This window comes from Oncorhynchus kisutch, linkage group LG10, assembly GCF_002021735.2.
Source record: "Oncorhynchus kisutch isolate 150728-3 linkage group LG10, Okis_V2, whole genome shotgun sequence".
NCBI classification, from domain to species: Eukaryota; Metazoa; Chordata; class Actinopteri; order Salmoniformes; family Salmonidae; genus Oncorhynchus; species Oncorhynchus kisutch.
The window spans coordinates 45,827,541-45,848,369 of NC_034183.2; the positions used below are offsets into that span (position 1 = coordinate 45,827,541).

At 41.7% G+C, this 20,829-nt stretch overlaps 1 long non-coding RNA gene across 1 annotated transcript; it reads right to left on the reverse strand.

Moving 5' to 3' along the window:
* Window positions 1-8,411: 8,411 nt before the first annotated feature.
* LOC109897549 (uncharacterized) lies at window positions 8,412-10,001 on the reverse strand. The gene is made up of 3 exons (XR_002256221.2): window positions 9,683-10,001; window positions 9,107-9,255; window positions 8,412-8,840 (listed from the first exon to the last, which is right to left on the reverse strand). It is a non-coding gene; the product is annotated as an uncharacterized LOC109897549 (long non-coding RNA).
* Between the last annotated feature and the right edge of the window lie 10,828 nt (window positions 10,002-20,829).

The window sequence follows — 20,829 nt, forward strand, 5'->3', positions numbered from 1 at the left end:
AAACTGTTGTAATGAACACATGAGAATGGTGGACTGAATTTTCTGGACTTTACTACTTTAAATAATACTTTTAAGATCAATTGGATAAAACAATTCCTAAGAAGACCCACTTCTATCTGGAATTTTATTCCTCATCATGTCTTCTCTACTTTTGGTGGCCTTAACTTCATGTTGTTTTGCAATTATAATATTGACAAAGTTCCAGTGAAACTTTCTGCTTTTCATCGGCAGGTTTTCTTGTCATGGTCCTTAATTTATAAACACAATTTTTCTCCACACAGATATTATATATGGAATAATCGGGATATATTGTATAAAAATACCTCTCTGTTTTTAGAATATTGGTTCCGAAATAATATCCTATTGGTGAGCCAACTGGTAAATGCAGAGGGTCTTTTACTCAGTTATAAAGAATTCTTATCACTTTACAAGGTCCCTGTAACACCTAAAGATTTTGCAATTGTTTTAGATGCCATTCCCTCAGGTGTTGCTATGTTATTCAGGAACATGTCAAGACCTGACCCTCAGAGCCTACCTTCTGTTGACCCTGTTGACTCATCAGTAGGGAAGATTTGTTTCTCTTTTGGTCCATTCAACAACAGAGCGATACAATCCTTGTTTCAGCAGGATGTTGTATCTATACCTTATGTCATGCCTTATTGGAATGGATTTATTGATAATATCTGTTGGAAAAAAGTTTGGATGTTGCCACACACATACCTAGTTGTTAACAAAATTAAGGAAGTTTCCTTTAAAATGATTCATAAATATTATCCTGCCAACCACTATATGAAGAAGTTTAAGGAAAACATCAACTCAAATTGCCCCTTTTGTAATGACCACCCAGAAACAGTTTTGCATCTTTTTTGGCATTGTATTCATGTAAGAAAACTGTGGCAAGACATCAGTAGGTTTATAATTGAACACATTTATGAAGATTTTACACTATTGTGGAGAGATGTACTGTTTGGATTCTTTACATACAATAGAAATGAGCGGAATAATTTTTATGTAATTAATTTCATTATTCTTTTGGCCAAATTTCATATACACAAATGTAAATTTACAAACAGAAAACCACCTTTTCGTACCCTACAAAAATAAATTGAACTGTATTTTAAGACGGTTAAATGCTCTACTAACAAAAAAGCTGTTAGAATTGTAAGTATATGCATGTCCCTTAAGGTCCTTGTGTAATTGTCATGTGATATTGTACCCCCTAGCTCGATTGTCTATTGTTTGTAATCTATGTATGCTTGTGTTCCCTCATGTGCTTTATGTATTGATTAGTTATTAATAAATAAATAAATAAAATTAAAAATAAAATTAAAAAAGATCTTTACCGTGAACGCCTTAACGTCTTACATGTGTTCTTGGTCACGTGTTAGTTTAGTTTATTATTAAAGATCTCACCATTAACCATGTACATGATTTTGCAAAATATATATATTAATTGCCAGAGTAATCTAATCAATTTCATTAGCCCTTCATTAGCAATTTCCTCATTAGCAATTATATTATTTTAGCTAAATCGACAATCACCTCAATACAAAAATGATTAGGCTAGTTGATATCACAGCCAGCCACCATTACTGTGTAGATATTCCTATTTCTCATATCAATACACATACAAGGGCTCCTTTGTTGGAGGTAGCCCTACTCCGAAACAAGAGGTAGCCTTGGTCTCTAGTGGCGCATTAAAAACAACTTGGAAGTCAGCAATCTCTGACTTCCGACTTCAGTGCGTTCAAGACAACTGGGAACTCTGGAGAAAAAGGAAAAACGAGCTACCTGGGATTTTTAAATATTTTTTAACAGTCATCCAACTCGGAATTCCAATTCAGAAACTCTGGCATCTTTCTCTGATTTGACCTCTTTTTCCCCACTTCCCAGTTTACAGACACAATCACTGTCACCATGCAATCCTTAGGCTATACATATATGTGGAGATGTGTTATGGTTAAAAGCAGAGTTCGAATTGAGGGAGTATGTGATACTGTTTATGATATCTGGAAATGTGCATGTACATCCTGGCTCATCTACAGTTGCTAGCCCCAATTCTGACTTGTGCTCTGATATCTGCTTCACTGATTTCTGCTCTCTTAAAAGCCTGGGTTTTCTGCACATTAACACTAGAAGCTTATTACATAAAATTTATCAATTGAAAGTGTCAAAATCAAATCAAATTTTATTTGTCACATACACATGGTTAGCAGATGTTAATGCGAGTGTAGCGAAATGCTTGTGCTTCTAGTTCCGACAATGCAGTAATAACCAACAAGTAATCCAACTAACAATTCCAAAACTACTGTCTTATACACAGTGTAAGGGGATAAAGAATATGTACATAAGGATATATGAATGAGTGATGGTACAGAGCAGCATAGGCAAGATACAGTAGATGATATCGAGTACAGTATATACATATGAGATGAGTATGTAAACAAAGTGGCATAGTTAAAGTGGCTAGTGATACATGTATTACATAAGGATGCAGTCGATGATATAGAGTACAGTATATACGTATGCATATGAGATGAATAATGTAGGGTAAGTAACATTATATAAGGTAGCATTGTTTAAAGTGGCTAGTGATATATTTACATCATTTCCTATCAATTCCCATTTATTAAAGTGGCTGGAGTTGAGTCAGTGTCATTGTCAGTGTGTTGGCAGCAGCCACTCAATGTTAGTGATGGCTGTTTAACAGTCTGATGGCCTTGAGATAGAAGCTGTTTTTCAGTCTCTCGGTCCCAGCTTTGATGCACCTGTACTGACCTCGCCTTTTGGATGATAGCGGGGTGAACAGGCAGTGGCTCGGGTGGTTGATGTCCTTGATGATCTTTATGGCCTTCCTGTAACATCGGGTGGTGTAGGTGTCCTGGAGGGCAGGTAGTTTGCCCCCGGTGATGCGTTGTGCAGACCTCACTACCCTCTGGAGAGCCTTACGGTTGAGGGCGGAGCAGTTGCCGTACCAGGCGGTGATACAGCCCGACAGGATGCTCTCGATTGTGCATCTGTAGAAGTTTGTGAGTGCTTTTGGTGACAAGCCGAATTTCTTCAGCCTCCTGAGGTTGAAGAGGCGCTGCTGCGCCTTCTTCACGATGCTGTCTGTGTGAGTGGACCAATTCAGTTTGTCTGTGATGTGTATGCCGAGGAACTTAAAACTTGCTACCCTCTCCACTACTGTTCCATCGATGTGGATAGGGGGGTGTTCCCTCTGCTGTTTCCTGAAGTCCACAATCATCTCCTTAGTTTTGTTGACGTTGAGTGTGAGGTTATTTTCCTGACACCACACTCCGAGGGCCCTCACCTCCTCCCTGTAGGCCGTCTCGTCGTTGTTGGTAATCAAGCCTACCACTGTTGTGTCGTCCGCAAACTTGATGATTGAGTTGGAGGCGTGCGTGGCCACGCAGTCGTGGGTGAACAGGGAGTACAGGAGAGGGCTCAGAACGCACCCTTGTGGGGCCCCAGTGTTGAGGATCAGCGGGGAGGAGATGTTGTTGCCTACCCTCACCACCTGGGGGCGGCCCGTCAGGAAGTCCAGTACCCAGTTGCACAGGGCGGGGTCGAGACCCAGGGTCTCGAGCTTGATGACGAGCTTGGAGGGTACTATGGTGTTGAATGCCGAGCTGTAGTCGATGAACAGCATTCTCACATAGGTATTCCTCTTGTCCAGATGGGTTAGGGCAGTGTGCAGTGTGGTTGAGATTGCATCGTCTGTGGACCTATTTGGGCGGTAAGCAAATTGGAGTGGGTCTAGGGTGTCAGGTAGGGTGGAGGTGATATGGTCCTTGACTAGTCTCTCAAAGCACTTCATGATGACGGATGTGAGTGCTACGGGGCGGTAGTCGTTTAGCTCAGTTACCTTAGCTTTCTTGGGAACAGGAACAATGGTGGCCCTCTTGAAGCATGTGGGAACAGCAGACTGGTATAGGGATTGATTGAATATGTCCGTAAACACACCGGCCAGCTGGTCTGCGCATGCTCTGAGGGCGCGGCTGGGGATGCCGTCTGGGCCTGCAGCCTTGCGAGGGTTAACACGTTTAAATGTCTTACTCACCTCGGCTGCAGTGAAGGAGAGACCGCATGTTTTCGTTGCAGGCCGTGTCAGTGGCACTGTATTGTCCTCAAAGCGGGCAAAAAAGTTATTTAGTCTGCCTGGGAGCAAGACATCCTGGTCCGTGACTGGGCTGGATTTCTTCCTGTAGTCCGTGATTGACTGTAGACCCTGCCACATGCCTCTTGTGTCTGAGCCGTTGAATTGAGATTCTACTTTGTCTCTGTACTGGCGCTTAGCTTGTTTGATAGCCTTGCGGAGGGAATAGCTGCACTGTTTGTATTCGGTCATGTTACCAGACACCTTGCCCTGATTAAAAGCAGTGGTTCGCGCTTTCAGTTTCACACGAATGCTGCCATCAATCCACGGTTTCTGGTTAGGGAATGTTTTAATCGTTGCTATGGGAACGACATATTCAACGCACGTTCTAATGAACTCGCACACCGAATCAGCGTATTCGTCAATGTTGTTATCTGACGCAATACGAAACATCTCCCAGTCCACGTGATGGAAGCAGTCTTGGAGTTTGGAGTCAGCTTGGTCGGACCAGCGTTGGACAGACCTCAGCGTGGGAGCCTCTTGTTTTAGTTTCTGTCTGTAGGCAGGGATCAACAAAATGGAGTCGTGGTCAGCTTTTCCGAAAGGGGGGCGTGGCAGGGCCTTATATGCGTCGCGGAAGTTAGAGTAACAATGATCCAAGGTCTTTCCACCCCTGGTTGCGCAATCGATATGCTGATAAGATTTAGGGAGTCTTGTTTTCAGATTAGCCTTGTTAAAATCCCCAGCTACAATGAATGCAGCCTCCGGATAAATTGTTTCCAGTTTGCAGAGAGTTAAATAAAGTTCGTTCAGAGCCATCGATGTGTCTGCTTGGGGGGGGATATATACGGCTGTGATTATAATATAAGAGAATTCTCTTGGTAGATAATGCGGTCTACATTTGATTGTGAGGAATTCTAAATCAGGTGAACAGAAGGATTTGAGTTCCTGTATGTTTCTTTCATCACACCATGTCACGTTGGCCATAAGGCATACGCCCCCGCCCCTCTTCTTACCAGAAAGATGTTTGTTTCTGTCGGCGCGATGCGTGGAGAAACCCGTTGGCTGCACCACTTCGGATAGCGTCTCTCCGGTGAGCCATGTTTCCGTGAAGCAAAGAACGTTACAGTCTCTGATGTCCCTCTGGAATGCTACCCTTGCTCGGATTTCATCAACCTTGTTGTCAAGAGACTGGACATTGGCAAGAAGAATGCTAGGGAGTGGTGCACGGTGTGCCCGTCTCCGGAGTCTGACCAGAAGACCGCCTCGTTTCCCTCTCTTTCGGAGTCGTTTTTTGGGTCGCTGCATAGGATCCACTCCGTTGTCCTGTTTGTAAGGCAGAACACAGGATCCGCGTCGCGAAAACCATATTCTTGGTCGTACTGATGGTGAGTTGACGCTGATCTTATATTCAGTAGTTCTTCTCGACTGCATGTAATGAAACCTAAGATGACCTGGGGTACTAATGTAAGAAATAACACGTAAAAAAACAAAAAACTGCATAGTTTCCTAGGAACGCGAAGCGAGGCGGCCATCTCTGTCGGCGCCGGAAGTAGTGATGTTGATAATGTGGTTGTTACTGACAAGAAGCACATGGCTGAGCTCTTTAATCAACACTTCATTAAAGTCTGGATTCCTATTTGACTCATCCATGCCTCCTTGCCCGTCCAACATTTCCTCATCTCCCACCACTTCTAATGCGACTATCCCTGATGCTTCTCCTTCTTTTACCCCTGCCCCGCTACAAAGTTTCTCGCTGCATGCAGTCACTGAATGCGAGGTGCTAAAGGAGCTCCTTAAACTTGACCCCCAAAAGAATGACCCAGATGGTTTGACCCTTTCTTCTTTAAGGTTGCTGCCCCTATGTCCAACCTTTTTAACCTGTCTCTCCTTTCTGGGGAGTTTCCCACTGCTTGGAAGGCAGCTACAGTTCGTCCTTTATTTAAAGGGGGAGATCAAGCTGATCCTAAGTGTTATAGGCTAATTTCTATTTTGCCCTGTTTGTCAAAAGTGTTGGAAAAACTTCTCAATAATCAACTGACTGGCTTTCTTGATGTCTATAGTATTCTCTCGGGTATGCAATCTGGTTTCCACTCAGGTTATGGATGTGTCACTGCAACCTTAAAGGTCTTCAATTATGTCACCATTGCCCTTGATTCTAAGCAATATTGTGCTGCTATTTTTATGGACTTGGCCAAAGCTTTTGATACGGTAGACCATTCCATTCTTGTGGGCCGGCTAAGGAGTATTGGTGTCTCTCAGGGGTCTTTGGCCTGGTTTGCTAACTACCTTTCTCAAAGAGTGCAGTGTATAAAATCTGAAAATCTGCTGTCTCAGCCACTGCCTGTCACCAAGGGAGTACACCAAGGCTTGATCCTAGGCCCCACGCTCTTCTCAATTTACATCAACAACATAGCTCAGGCAAAAGGAAGCTCTCTCTCATCCATTTATACGCAAATTATAGTCTTGTACTCAGCTGGCCCCTCCCCGGATTTTGTGTTTAATGCTCTACAACAAAGCTTTCTTAGTGTCCAACAAGCTTTCTCTGCCCTTAACCTTGTTCTGAATATCTTCAAAACAAAGGTCATGTGGTTTGGTAAGAAGAATGCCCCTCTGATTGCTACCTCTGAAGGTTTAGAGGCTGAGGTAGTCACCTCAAACAAGTACTTGGGAGTATGGCTAGACGGTGCACTGTACTTCTCTCAGCACATATCAAAGCTGCAGGCTAAGGTTAAATCTAGACTTGGTTTCCTCTATCGTAATCGCTCCTCTTTCACCCCATCTGCCAAACTAACACTGATTCAGATGACCATCCTACCCATGCTAGATTACGGAGACATAATTTATAGATCGGCAGGTAAGGGTGCTCTCAAGCGGCTAGATGTTCTTTACCATTCGGCCATCAGATTTGCCACAAATGCTCCTTATAGGACACATCACTGCACTCTATACTCCTCTGTAAACTGGTCATCTTTGTATACCTGTCGCAAGACCCACTGGTTGATGCTTATTTATAAAACCCTGTTAGGCCTCACTACCCCATCTGAGATTTCTACTGCAGCCCTCATCCTCCACATACAACACCTGTTTTGTCAGTCACATTCTGTTAAAGGTCCCTGGGTCGCTCATCTTTTCAGTTCGCTGCAGCTAATGACTGGAATGAGCTGCAACAAACGTTCAAACTGGACAGTTTTATCTCAATCTCTTCATTCAAATACTCATTCATGGACACTCTTACTGACAGTTGTGGCTGCTTTGTGTGATGTATTGTTGTCTAGACCTTCTTGACCTTTGTGCTGTTGACTGTGCCCAATAATGTTTGGTGCTGTTACCATGTTGTATTGCTACCATGCTGTGTTGTCATGTGTTGCTGCCTTGCTATGCTGTTGTCTTAGGTCTCTCTTTATGTAGTGTTGTGTTATCTCGTGATGTGTTTTGTCTTATATTTATATTTTTTTTTAAACCCCAGGCCCCCGTCCCTGCAGGAGGCCTTTTGGTAGGCCGTCATTGTAAATAAGAATTTGTTCTTAACTGACTTTCTTAAAGGTTAAATAAAAAATAAATACAAAATAAAATGTGAGGATATTGGCCTATTCCTTGTTATAGAGACGGGCAAAATGCATATGCCATGGGAAAAGCAACGGTCCAGATTATATTAAGTGATCTAGGCAATAACAATGATTAATTCCACGATTATTTCCGCAGTCTGTTAGCCTATCGAAGGTCTTGCTCAGCCTCAACATCACAAGAAAATGTGGTTGGTTTATTAAATGCCTACCGCAAACTAACAAAAAGTTAGAATCAGTATTGGTATATGCATAGACCGAACAGTTCAACAGATTCAGGAGAATCCCATTGAATCAGGCTATTAATTTCAGTCTAGTTGCAGTTTTACGCATATCCATGAAGCCTGAACATGTCAACTGTTTGTCATTGATTTAGCCCACAGATTTGATACGCATAATCTTTTTAAAAATCTGGATTTGACAAACGCTTGACTAGGATCCACACATTGTTACTTACCTTACAGATCACAAAGTCAACAAAGTTCCACTCCATTCATATGCAAATACATTTGAATAATACACTGGCTGGTCTGGCTGGCATGTTTTCATTTTAAACAGGCCATCACTTATCTACACTGAAATAATATTAGTCCTCAAAATGATTTTTAAAACCATACCTCATTAGTACGCCCTTGTGGTTGAACATATATATTGTATGTCTTCAACATTATTAATTGTTGTAATTAACAAATACCATCAAGGAATACCTTACAATTGACAATAATGAACATCCTATGAAACAGCTATAAAAAACAATCTGGCAATATTTTATTGGTACATGTGTCAATTTACTTCTTTTTTTGTACACTCACATGGCAATCAGACTGAAATGCTGAATTCTGGTGTGTGGAATAGAGAGGAGGTGGGTATTGTGTGGATGGGAGGTTCTGCCTGTCACTTGTTTTCAACAGGTCGTCCGTCTTGGAAGATGGACTCAAAGAAGGAGACTGCAAAGTCCAGGCGCTGCTCCCCTCTTTGTTCTGAGTGTTTGCAGTGCTAGTGTTTTAAGCTAATCTGTGTATCTCACATAATGAGCCCAGTATGATAGTCGACTTGCTTTTTCTTAGCAGATAATGACAATAACAGTAGCTGATGTAATGGAAAGTTGGAGTGTGGTTGGTAATGGAGGACATCAGGTGGATCCATGTCTGGGTGTTGGGCATAACCCCTAGGTCCTGGAGAACAGGAGCAGAGTAAAGGGAAAGGGTAGGAGACACGTAAACAAGCAAACACACAGGTTAAAGGATTATCAGGCATGTAAAAAAACAGTTATTGAATTGTTTAAATGTTTGATTAGACATGCAATAATGTTAATGGCAGACAGAAAAGAAAACATCTCTTTTTTTTATGTCAGTGGGTTTGATAACGGAGGTAAGAGATGGTCCCTGGAAAAGACAGAGATGTCATGACCACTGAAGTCATACACCTTAACAGTACCTACCTGGATGTAGTTGAGGACTTTACGTAGCACAGGTGCTTGTAAGGGCACGGATGATAGGCCAGTTGAGGTTGTTTAATGACGCTGATTAAACAGAGCAAATACAGCACAGTATGGCTTGACAACTGTGTTAACTAAGAGTTTGTGTGGTTCTGAAAAGGGGAAAATTAAATACAACAGTAAATGGCAGGTTATAGGCTTAATACAACCTACAATTACATAAGCTATAAATAATATGGCTACAATTGGTTATCTGCTGGCTAACAACATGGCTGTGACTTCACTAATGAATGATCAGAAGAGTGTAACTACACAGTACTACTGATCAGCACCATCATCCTCACACAACTTCAATGTATAATGCATCCACAAGGCTCATTGCTAAAACAAATACCCACATAATCAGTAAACAGTATACATCAATATAACCACAGGGCATATAAGACTAGACACTGAAATGCTAAATGTCTGAAATGAGATGACAGAAACAACAGGGTTAGCAAGCTTACAGTTGCTAGCTCACGGTAAAAACGCTAATTAGCATAACAAACACATGAATTGTAAGAAACATGAACTCACATTTCTGAAGGACACCCACTGGCCTTGGCTAAAACAAAGAATGCTAACTGGGGGTAATCACATGAGATGGCTGGAATTTATCACGGCTTGTGTACTCTCTCTAGTTACTTCCTACTCCTCAGTTAGAGATCGCCCAGCATGCTCTGCTCCACATCACCGGTTGCCGGAGCTACAGCTCTCCTATAATTAACTAATATTTACTCTCATCAGTCTTTCGTACACTGGAAGTGGCGGTTACTCAGCGTGACCCAGTAGTTAGCCTTGAGATTGACTATTTGGAGAAACCCCTGGGCCAGTGTTGGTACTGCTGACAACATGGCGATGCCGCACACCACGAGATGGCAAATGAAAATAGTTATCTGAGATTTGTATATTCACCTTAACGGATGGTGACCCCAGCTAGAAGCACCAAGCTTTCCCGGGTCTCGTCTTCCTTTCAAGCTAAGTCATTTGCCCAGATGTCGAACCTCTTGGTCCCCTTGATTCTACTCCGGTGGCTCTCCGTTTTCTCATGTACCCTGTCCATGTTCAGTCTCACCTTGATTGATAGAAATGCAATAATATTTAATATTTCTACAAATGTATAACTCATATCTCTCTTGGAAGGCCAGAAAATAAATTAACAATGGACAATAATTTTTACCTGGTAAAAGGATGTGGAAGTCCGCGCCTGAAGGTGGTCTTCGAAAGCGTTCTGATCTGGTTCGACACTTCCACCACATCAGGTGGAGTTTCAGGGACCTCAAAGTACGTTATACAAAAACAGCAATAGAAAAACCCGAAGTCAATCACACTTTTCTTATACTACAGTATATGCAATCATTTCATATACACGTGCATTGTTTACGTGAGTAAACTGCTGCGGCTCTCATCCATACATCAGGCGATAGGGTGAGTACTCTGGAGGCCTGGACACTGCTGTGTTGTGTGCAAAGATAATTACCTTCAGATTATCCTTCCATCATTCCTGGTACCCGTCTTTGCACATGGCAGTCTCGTTAGTCCGTTCATCCAAACGTGGAGTCACCATACATCTACACATTCACATGATATAACTATATATATATAATAAAATATATAAAATATAACTATATATATATATATATATATAAAATAGATATCAGTGGCAATTTCGAAAAAGCTCATTTAAAAAAATATATATATATATATTTTTAAAAGTAAACCATTAGCAACCTAGCCTAACTACATACTTACAATGGGGAAAATACCAACTAGTTTTTCACATATTCCTTGAACACCATCAAACTCATGAACTATGTAATTAACCATGTTACATCAATAATTTGAGTCATATTGCAATTTTGCACATTACATACCTGAATTTATAGGGTTAATTGATGAGACGGGGGAAACGTTAGTTTTCAGAACTAGTCATTCTCCAAGAATGAAGAAGAAATGTCCAAGATCTCACAAATGCACTCCATTGAGCTTCCTCTAGCGGCAGTAATTATATAAATCAATTAAATGCAAATACCAGGGAGGCCTAGAAATGGCTCCATAAAATAACAAAATAAAATGACCTTACATATGTTTGTGTCACATATACACATGGCATATGTTTGGGTACCACCTTAACATCTCTGATCTGCTTGCCTCAATAAATGAATGCTAGAACATTGGTAGCCAGGATTAGCTATTTGTGTCTCTTAATAATTGCACAATGGTGCAAGTTAGACACATGTTATCATTTGTTTGCATGTAAGCATGTCTTTTTTGTTGGTCCTGTCAATGTTGAGTGATCACACATGCCTCAGCTTAAAGTGGGGATGTTTCATAGTATTTCTGATCATCTTAACTCACCACCAATTTTTTTTTTTTTTTTTTACAGAAAACCACTGAACCACCACTGCAATATAGGCCTACACTCAGATAAAAAAGGTGCTGTCTGCAAACTTACAGGATTCTTCTTCTATCCCCATAGAACACTTTTTGGTTCCATATAGAACCCCTTCTGTGTCTTGGTAGAACCCTTTTGGGCTCCATTCCACAGAGGGTTCTACATGGAACCAAAAAGACTTCTCCTTTGTTAACAGCCAAAGAACCCTGTTCGAACCCCTTTCTCAAACAGCGTGCTCATCAAGTTTAGCCTGTTAAGTTTACACCATTTCATTCTGTACTCAAACATCAGCCTGTTTAAAATAACACGCAACAAAGCACCACCACCTTTTGAACATTTTCGTCAACATCTGCTCAGACTTAAATCGCAGTGTTCCAAGAACCTCCACCAGGGGTGACTGTAGTATCCTCAGACAAAAAGGAGACAAGAGGCACCTAGCACTCATTTTAAATCCCAAGGAGTCTTTATTTTCATACTGTATGCTCTCACTCTCATCACTATCTCCTCATGTCTTTACTTAGAACTCCATCCATCCACACACATACACAAACTACACTATAGCATCTTGCTTACATGTATCACATTTTAGGCATCCAGCTGAGGCCTTGGATGGATCATGTTGCACTGAGATGGACACAGGAGAAAATGTACAGTCATGTTTAGTGTCGTGGCAAAGTAATTGAACAGGAGAAGAGGATGTGGTTACTTGTGGAGGGAGAACAGTGAGGGTGGTGGGTTTAGCAGCTGATTGGTTGCTCTGGCTACTAAAAGTAGGAGATTTAGAAAGAGATTTAGAAATTAGTTTGACATTGCCATAGTTCAACAGCCGTCATTAACACACTCCCAGAGATTGCAATACATTCAGTATTCACTGAATTATGTAGCCTACCCATCCCCATTTACAATTGTATTCATCAATGATAAAAAATTATACTAGAGCACATTCAATTACATTATTATTGTAGACTATAGACTACTCTTGTATCTACCTTGTACAATACTGTAATCATTGAATGAAGTAGCTTACCCATCCACATTTATAATTGAATTGATCAATTAGATATAATACTAGCACATAACAGTTACACTGTTGTAGAATAGGCTACTTCTGTATCCGCACTATATTAGGATACCGTTGTGATTTTGTCAGGCATGATTTTAGGTCTTCGATCAAAGTTGCATGTTGTACCTCATTTCCCTTCTTTAGTGAAAAGTAGTTGTGTCCCCCATTCAATTCAGTTCGAGTGTGAATGTGTAGTAGAGGTAGACCGATTATGATTTTTCAACGCTGATACCAGATCATTGGAGGACCAAAAAAATCTGATACCGATTAATCAGACGATTTTTTGTTTGTAATAATGAAAATTACAACAATACTGAATGAACACTTATTAACTTAATATAATACATCAATAAAAATCAATTTAGCCTCAAATAAATAATGGAACATGTTCAAAGTGTTGGTGAAGTAGAAGTGCAATATGTGCCATGTAAAAAAGCTAACGTTTGAGATCCTTGCTCAGAACATATGAAAGTTGGTGGTTCCTTTTAACATGAGACTTCAATATTCCAAGGTAAGAGGTATTAAGGTTGTAGTTAATATAGTATTTATAGGACTATTTCTCTATATACCATTTGTATTTCATATACCTTTGACTATTGGATGTTCTTATAGGCACTATAGTATTGCCAGTGTAACAGTATAGCTTCCGTCCCTCTCCTCGTCCCTCTCTGCTAACTACCTAACCTGGGCTCGAACCAGCAACACATCGACAACAGCCACACTCGAAGCAGCGTTACCCATCGCTCCAGAAATGCCACAGCCCTAGGGGAATAACTACTCCAAGTCTCAGAGCGAGTGACATTTGAAACGCTATTAGCGTGCACCCCGCTAACTAGCTAGCCATTTCACATCGGTTACACCAGCCATTAGGCTGATAGGCTTGAAGTCATAAACAGCGCGGTGCTTGTGAAGAGCTGCTGGCAAAACACAAGAAAGTGCTGTTTGAATGAATGCTTACGAGCCAGCTGCATACCATCGCTCAGTCAGACTGCTCTATCAAATCATAGACTTAATTATAACATAACACACAGAAATACAAGCCTTTGGTCATTAATATGGTCGAATCCGGAAACTCTGTCACGTTCGTCGTAACGATGAGACCAATACCAAAACCCCATAGATATACAAAAAAAACCTAGACATGACAAAAACGCACATACCACCCTGTCACACTCTGACCTAACCAAAATAATAAAGAATACAAAGATAACTAAGGTCAGGGCATGATACTATCATCTCGAAAACAAAAAGTTTATTATTTCAGTGAAATACGGAATTGTTCGGTATTTTATCTAACGGGTGGCATCCCTAAGTCTAAATATTATTGTTGCATTGCACAACCTTCAATGTTATGTCATAATTACGTACAATTCTGGCAAATTAGTTCGCAATGAGCCAGGCTGCCCAAACTGTGGCGTATACCCTGACTCTGCGTGCAATGAACACAATTTCACCTGGTTAATATTGCCTACATGATGGTGTGTATACATGATGGTGTGTTCCAACCTCCATGATTGATGACATTCCCACCTCTCTCTCTCTCTCTCTCTCCCATTCTGAGAAAGGTGTGAATGACATTGTTGCTGGGGTACAGCAGTATCAATCACCACTATTGGACAACCTCAGGAAGCAGATGGAAGCAGTGCTAAAGAAGCATTCAGGAAGCACATCAGGTCAACTTGAAAAAGATGCAATGGATATATTTGACAATTTCATTGACCCTTTTGCTGGCGTTGCAACAACATTTAGACAGGACAGTGGTATTAAGAAGCTGTTTGGACGCAGAGGAAATTCCAATTGCTCGAACCATATGCAGGATGAAATGTGGAGGATCAAAAGACATTTTCATCAAAGATCAATTATTTTATTATGTACCATTAGTCAAAAGTCTAGAACAGTTCTTATCACACCCAAGGATTTTGTCTATGGTTAAAAAGGGACCCCAGATGTGCAGGGAAAGTTTTTTCATGACATGGTTGATGGTGCTCTTCTAAAATCACATCCCTTATTTTCAGAGAAACCAAAGGCATTGCAGATTGTTCTGTACACGGATTAAATAGAAATCTGTAATCCACTAGGTCCTTTGCATCAAAAAACAAGTTAATTGTGTACTACACCCTAGGAAATATAAATCCAAAATACAGGTCTAAACTGGCTGCTATCAGGCTACTTGCCATGGCTAGATCAGCAGACCTCCGTCAATCTGGTGTAGATGTAATATTGAATAGAATCAAGGAAGACATGGATGCATTGTACAGTGGGGTTAAAATGCTAACTATTAACGGAGAGAAAATTATATATGGTGCCATGGTTTCTCTGTGGAGACACCCTGGCACAACAGGGTTCAAAGAGGGTGTGGGCTTTGCCTACAGTAAGTGCAGACACTGTGAGTGTTCTTTTGAGGGCATGCAGTCACTCTTCAATGAGGATGTATATACTAAAAAGACATTGGAGAAGCATGTCAGTGTGATGAAATAGAAAAGGCACAGACGGACTTGCTTCGCAACAGCCTGAGAACAACATATGGGATCAATAGAAGGAGCAAGTTAGTTGAATTCCCAGCCTTTGATATCATACAAACTCCGCAAGACATTATGCATGTCATTCTGGAGGGCATATCCCCATTGGAAGTCAAATGTGTTTTGAATCATCTCGTTGTGTCAGGACAGATTGATCTGGACTCAGTGAATTCTGCTATTCTTGGTTTCCCTTATTCCCCTCTAGATGTTAGAGATCGGCCATCCCCAATTTCTGTTAGTACATTAAAGTCAAGTGATGGTAAACTAAAACAGTCATCTGGGCAAATGCTTGTCCTGCTAAGGATATTGCCATTTGTTTTTGGGGAGTTTGGAAGTCAATGCATATATACAACTGATAATTGAGCTAATAGAGATAGTACAGATAGTATTTGTACAGATAGTATTTGCGCCTGTTCTTTCCATTGTGACTGTGTCTAGGTTGAAGTTACTCATTGAAAATCATTTGAAGCATTGGAAGGCGCTTTTTCCAGACCGCAATGTTACACCTAAACAGCATTATATGATACATTTGCCATCACAGATAAAGTCATTGGGTCCAATGAATAGACATATGTGTATGCGGTTTGAGTCTAAAAATAGTTTCTTTAAACAATGGGCTTCCAATGGGCTTGGGCTTTGCAAGTCTTTGATCAATCAGAATCAAATATATGAAAGCTGCCAAAATGTTGACAGTTCAATGCACCAATTTTTTCAAATGAAAGGGAGATGGGACCTGTATCAGAGGTTAAAGATCTACAATATTTATGTGGGAAATTGAGGGACTTCCTAGGTTTCAATGAAGTAAACCATGCTGTATCAGTCAAATGGCTTGTAATAAATTCTAATAAATACATAACTCAGAAGTCCATGATCTTTGCCAATGTACTGAATGGTAATATGCCAGAATTTGGACTGGTCAAAAACATATATTTCTTCTTGATTCTAGGCTTTAATGTTTGGAATATCAACCATTTCAAACTATACGCTTTGATAGAAACTTCATGGCTTATCAAGTTGAGGTCCCACACCTTTCACAGGCCACTGAGTTAGTGGATGCTGAAAAGCTTGTTGATTTTACGTCTTATTACACAATTAGCAACAAGAGCCAAACTTATGTACAAGTCAAATACCATCTTGGGGATGTAATAGAATTGTACAACAGTTCAAATGACTCATACTGTGTTCCCCAGATATGAAAAGTGTACTGTCTTTGTTCTGTACTGTATTTTGTCTACACGATTGCTGTGTGTAAGATTGACAATAAAACAGTGAATTCCATTTGGTCATTATCTGTTCTTAATATGTGAAGAGATGAAAAGGATAAGATGCTTGAAATAAGAAATTCTGACTTTGACAAAGCAGTTTTGTACTTGTCAGTGTTGATCAAACAGCTTTATAATTCTGGTAATTCTAGTTTTGAGTATTAAATTACTTATTAAATTACTTAATTGACTATAAACTTTTATACTAACGTCACCAACCTGAGGTAAAACAATATGTAACCCCCCCTTAGAGCCCCTAACCAACAATGGAGTTTAAAACTAAATACAGATAAGAATAAGAAATAATAAGAAAAGTAACAAGTAATTAAAGAGCAGCAGTAAAATAACAATAGCGAGACCTATGTACAGGGTGGGTACCGGTACAGAGTCAATGTGCAGGAGGCACCGGTTAGTTGAGGTAATATGTACATGTAGGTAGAGTTATTAAAGTGACTATGCATAGATGATAACAACAGAGAGTAGCAGCTGTGTAAAAGAGGGGGGGACAATGCAAATAGTCTGGGTAGCCATTTGATTAGATGTTCAGGAGTCTTTGACAATTTTTAGGGCCTTTCTCTGACACCGCCTGCTATTGAGGTTGTGGATGGCAGGAAGCTTGGCCCCGGTGATGTACTGGACCGTTCGCACTACTCTCTGTACTGCCATACCATGCAGTGATGCAACCAGTCAGGATGCTCTCAAAGGTGCAGCTGTAGAACCTTTTGAGAATCTGAGGACCCATGCCAAATCTTTTCAGTCTCCTATTCCCCGAATAGGCTTTGTTGTGCCCTCTTCACAACTGTCTTAGTATGTTTGGACCATGATAGTTTGTTGTTGATGTGGACACCAAGGAACTTGAAGCTCTCAACCTGCTCCACTGCAGCCTCGTCGATGAGAATGGGGGCCTGCTCGGTCCTCTTTTTCCTGTAGTCCACAATCCTCTCGTTTGTCTTGATCACGTTGAGGGAGAGGTTGTTGTCCTGGCACCACACGGCCAGGTCTCTGACCTCCTCCCTATAGGCTGTCTCGTCGTTGTCGGTGACCATCGGTGTCATCGGCGAACTTAATGATGGTGTCGGAGCCGTGCCTGGCCGTGCAGTCATGAGTGAACAGGGAGTGCAGGAGGGGACTAAGAACGCACCCCTGAGGGGCCCCTGTGTTGAGGATCAGCATGGTGGATGTGTTGTTACCTACCCTTGCGGTGGGCGGCCCGTCAGGAAGTCCAGGATCCAGTTGCAGAGGGAGGTATTTAGTCCCAGGGTCCTTATGGTGTTGAACGCTGAGCTGTAGTCAATTAATAGCATTCTCACATAGGTGTTCCTTTAGGTGGGAAAGGGCAGTGTTGTGTGCAATAGAGATTGCATCATCTGTGGATGTGTTGGGGTGGTATGCAAATTGGATTGTGTCTAGGATTTCTGGGCTAATGGTGTCGATGTGATCCATGACCAGCCTTTCAAAGCACTTTATGGCTACAGATGTGAGTGCTACGGGTCGGTAGTTGTTTAGGCAGGTTACCTCAGTGTTCTTGGGCACAGGCACTTTCGTGGTCTGCTCAAAACATGTTGGTATTACAGACTCAGACAGGGAGAGGTTGAAAATATCAGTGAAGACACTTGCCAGTTGGTCAGCGCATGCTCGCAGTACACGTCCTGGTAATCCATCTGGCCCTGCAGCCTTGTGAATGTTGACCTGTTTAAAGGTCTTACTCACATCAGCTGCAGAGAGTGTGATCAGTCTTCCAGAACAGCTGGTGCTCTCATGCATGTTTCAATGTTATTTGCCTCGAAGCGAGCATAGAAGTAGTTTAGGTCGTCTGGTAGGCTCGTGTCACTGGGCAGCTCTCGGCTATGCTTCCCTTTGTAAGGGGGAGCATAGCCGGTTTGTTGGAGTGCATAGCGGGATTTCGTATAAGCTTCCGGGTTAGAGTCCCGCTCCTTGAAGGTGGCAGCTCTAGCCTTTAGCTCAGTGGGGATGTTGCCTGTAATCCATGGCTTCTGGTTGGGGTATGTACATTCAGTCACTGCGGGGACGACGTCATTCATGCACATATTGATGAAGCCAATGGCTGATGTGGTGTTCTCCTCAATGCCATCGGAGGAATCCTGGAACATATTCCAGTCTGTGCTAGTAAAACAGTCCTGTAGCTTAGCATCTGCTTCACCAGACCACTTTCTTATTGATCTAGTCTCTTGTGCTTCGTGCTTTCATTTTTGCTTGTAAGCAGGAATTAGGAGGATAGAATTATGGTCAGATTTGACAAATGGAGGGTGAGGGAGAGCTTTGTATCCATCTCTGTGTATGGAGTAAACGTGGTCCAGAGTTTTCTTTCCTCTGCACATTTAACATGCTGATAGAAATTTGGTAAAACGGATTTAAGTTGCCCTGAGTAAAATTCCCCGGCTACTAGGAGCGCTGCCTCTGGGTGAGCGTTTTCCTGTTTGCTTATGGCGGAATACAGCTCATTCAATGCTGTCCTAGTGCCAGCCTCAACAGCTATGAATAATACAGATGAAAACTCTCTAGGTAGGTAGTGTGGTCTACAGTTTATCATGAGATACTCTACCTCGGGCGAGCAATAGCTCGAGATCTCCTTAGATGTTGTGCACCAGCTGTTATTTATGAAAATACATAGTCCGCCCCCCCTTTCTGCAGATTGCGTAACAAAATACACATCATAATTCAAACAAGCTTCTACTCTTTCTCTCACTCCCTCTCTTTCTAGGAATGCGCCCGCCCTCAATATGGCAAGTGGATCAGCTGCCTGATGACCGACTCTGATTGGATGGTGAGGAAGGGCAGCCCTTGCAATTGAGTTTTTTCCCATAAGTCAATGGTCCCTTCCCCCATGGCGATACATTAGAACAGTCACGAAGGTCAACTCCACCTGTGGAATGTCTCGCGCTCTTATCTTTTAGTCCTTCAGGATGAAAAGTCGAGATGCCTGAAATGTTTTTTGCAATGCTGATACTGTAACATTACTCAGCGTTTCCTCCTACAATTTGATCTCCTTTTAATGTAGTTAAATAATTCTCCCTATCCCCTGTGCCTTATTTTTCCCCACCAGCTCTGTGGAGGAGGCCCATCCCTTTCCCTCTGGCACCTCCGCTCCATGTCACCCACCTCCATCTTCTCTCTCTCCGGATGCCAGCGACAAGCCAACTTTTACCAGGACACGGTGAGACGTGTGTGTGGGTCAGACTGTGTGGGAAGGGAGAAATAAAGTTTGTGTTTGTCTTTCTCTAACTGCAGACAGTGTGTGTGTGTGACCTCTCCCCCGCCTGTTGATCTTGTCGGTGGGTGAGGGCCAGTGTGTGTCCCACTGTCTCCTCGGGGGAGAGGTAAAGGCTCAGATCCCCAGCACCCCCCACTCCCTCAACACGCTGGCACTGAACCTCAACAGCACTGTCATTAGACAGACCATCTGAACACTCCACATTACTCATCCAACCCCTCAGGTTACATTTCCTTCTTCGCTCGTCCCGCTTGTTTTCTTCCTGTTCTTGTTCATAAGTCCTGTGTGGCTCAGTTGGTAGAGCATGTTGCTTGCAACGCCTTGTTTGAAGGTTCAATTCCCATGGGGTACCAGTACAGAAAAAAAGTTACGTAATTATGCACTCACTACTGTACGTCGCTGTGGATAAGAGCATTACTAATGATTACATTTTTGTCCACATAAAAGCTTCAGTACATTTTTTAATTTTTATTAAACCTTTATTTAATTAGTCAAGTCAGTTAAGAACAAATTCTTATTTACAATAACGCCCTACCCTGGCCAAACCCGGACGACGCTGGGCCAATCGCCGCCCTATGGGACTCCTAATCCCGGCCGGATGTGATACAGCCTGGATGATATTATTGATATTCAGTGTTGATATGGTTGAGTTTTGTTGAGCAGGGACTGTGGTGGTTTTTGGTGTATGAAGGAAGTGGTTGTGATGTCTTTGCTTTTCCAGGTGCTGACAGTAGGTGGAAGCAGTCACCAGATGGACATATTCACCAACCTGTCACACAGAACCTTCTCGCTGTCTTTCTGAGGACACACACATAACCCGATTTGAGCTCATAATGTGCTATTCCTTGATTAATTGTACTATACTATTGTGTACATAACTCATGCCTCTCTTGTCCAAAGGACTTCCATTCCAGGATTCATCCTGATGTGTTTTATGATAATAAAACATTTTGATCACTTTTCTATATCTGTGCATCAGTCTTGATGAAAAATTAACCCCGGCCTTATGCTCTGAAGGAATACATTGTTTGAAAAATCTCTATATCTTGTCTACATAAAGCCTTGGATTATTCCATTTAGATTTCTAGAATATTGGTTTCCCTCCCCAGTGTTTATATTTCATATTTGTAGAGATTGTGTAAGTAACCCAGCCTACTACTATAATCACATTAAACAAGTATAGTACAAACAGACCTATTTTTTTGTATGTATT